This window comes from Dipodomys merriami, unplaced genomic scaffold (genome assembly GCF_024711535.1).
Source record: "Dipodomys merriami isolate MVZ:Mamm:240054 unplaced genomic scaffold, mDipMer1.0.p SCAF_11, whole genome shotgun sequence".
NCBI lineage: Eukaryota > Metazoa > Chordata > Mammalia > Rodentia > Heteromyidae > Dipodomys > Dipodomys merriami.
The window spans coordinates 33,653,968-33,656,521 of NW_027202382.1; positions in this window are offsets into that span (position 1 = coordinate 33,653,968).

Genomic DNA, 2,554 nt, shown 5'->3' on the forward strand with positions numbered 1-2,554 from the left:
CTAATACTCAAACTTTTATTTCAGAACTTTTATTAAAAATTTCAAATTATGAAAAATAATCAAAGACCTGCAAAAGTTGCCCTAGTTCATTATCAGTTTAAAAAAAAAGAAAAGAAAAGAAAACTAGAAAGAAAGATATGTCTTAAGCCCATATGTACTCTTTTCTAAACAAGCAATGGTTTACCTCATTTGTTTCTTAAAATTCCCTTTGATAGTTGAAAGGTAGAGAATGTGTTCACTACTTGTGTTTTACACTAACAACTAACTCGACCATTTGTCAAGAGTTCACTAAATCTTTCTCTAGTCAGATAGACCTTCATATCCCATACTCCAAAATCTTCCTTGTTCCAGAGAAATTCTAAAGCTGATAATGCATGTTTATCCATTAATCCTTCTGTGGACATTATGATTTCTTTCATCTAGCTATTGTACAAAATGTTGCTGTATCTGTCACTTAATTTCCTTCTTATGAGTCTTTTGGGTATATTCCCAGCATTAGAATTGCGTTATTAATTATAATTTAAGTGCTAATACTGGTTAGCTTGGTTGAGCAAACACCACACTTTTGTGTTGCAGCAGTATCATTTCATTTCACATTCCTAGCAGAAATATTTCAGGATTCCACCTTTTCCACAGCCTAATCCATATGTTTTACTTGGTTTCTGTTCATAAACTGAATGCTATTTGTTTACTCATTTGCTAAATAGTAATTGAAAAATAGTAATTCCCATTCCATTGTGGGCTGACTATACAAAAGACACACGTGGCCAGTCTGGTTGAGAAGGCAGAAGAACAACTAAGTAGCTAGGAAACAGTGAAGTAACTATGACAAATGAGTAATCCCCTAAACCCTACCATAACATAGACACCCAACTCTGTTCAGAGGTTTTAGTTTGGGCTCATATGATGTGACCAAGTTAAAAGTTTTACTAACAAGTAAACCAAGCCTGTGACAGGGCCCATTGGGCCTACTCCAGCCATATCACAAGAACCAAGGACAATGGAGAAGGCAGGGTACCATCACCTCACTCAAAAATTTGTTTCTTATGACCAAAGGGGAGCCTATGGTTGGGATGGAAGACCAAAGGGACTCAAAGCTAAACCACAGTAGATCCTGTAAAGCTATATTTTTATGGCTTGAACTTCCCTTTCCCTAAAAATATGTGTTTAACCCAAACCATGAAGACCCTAAAACATAAACTAATACAAAAATAATATTATTGCATCTGTAATGGGTAAACTGAAGTTATATAGAAATATGACAAAATATGAACAAAAGGATGGTCTGTCTTCTTTTAACAAGAGGGCTTATGTGATGCTAGAGAAAACCTCATGTGATGATGAAGAATTGTAGCAATGCATCCACAAGGCAAGCATTGACAAAATTTCCTGGAAAGCTTCCAGGATATTAGAAGAGGGTGGGGGAGAATTTCTCTACAGGTCACAGAGAGAGGAAGGTCTTGCTGGGTAACTTCATAGCTGCTGCAACTGTGAAAAATTATTTCGTTGTTGATTAAGAATTGTTCAGTGTGTGGTATTTTATTAGTAAGCGAGTTTAAAATGTTACAAACAATAATACTGCATCTATCTTAGAAGAAATAATGGACCAGTAAACAAAGATAAGAAAAACAAGAAAGAAATTGATGAGGTCTGTTCGAAGGCCAAGGAGATGGTGAGTCCTATAATAGCTGATTCTGAATAGTCAAACAGAACAGATACGAAAAGGTTAGTTCATCAAACACTAGGACTAAACCAAAACAATAATAGTAACAACAATAGCAATAACAGAAAATTGATGATGATATACTAGTAGTGAATGCTTACAGAGGTTTTGCTCTTTGTTCATATAAACAAAAAATTTTAATTCACTATTAGGTATTGTATACAACATACACATAACTATTATTTTAATCTACTCCTATAATAAAAGCAAATATTGAAAAGGATGGTTCAAGGACAATGGAGACAAAATATGCAAACTAGGATTAGCTGAAGCAATTATTTCCCAGACTCAGCTCTGTGCTCTTTGCCACTATTTTAATCAGTGTTTGGGGATAAAATACCAAAGGAATTTATATTGAAGGAATAAAATAAAACTTAGAAGATCAGGTAAAGGAGTAATAGGTGCTATCATCAACACAAATAGGAGTGTATAAGTTTGAAGCAGGTATAGGCTCCTGAAGAATGATACCCAGTTTTTGTTGTTATTGTTGTTGTAGTTGTGGTTGTTGGGTTTGGTTTCATTTTTTCCTATATGGGACAGAAGATTGCATTGTACCCCAGCCCTATGGACTTGGTCCTTTTTTTTTTTTACTGGGCAATTCTCATCCTGCTTCAGCCATTTCATCAATGACAAGCAGCTGCACGCCCACTTCCCTCTGTGTTTCTGGAAGCATCTGGAAAGAGACCTCGCTTAGCCCTGCTTCTGAGACAAAGGCATTGTTTCTTTAATAATATGTCTCTTTGGAAACCAACTTCAGACTTACTTCAGAAGCCAGACTGTGCTGACCCTGACATAATGTTCTTCTGGGGAAAGAAAAAAAAAAAAAACACG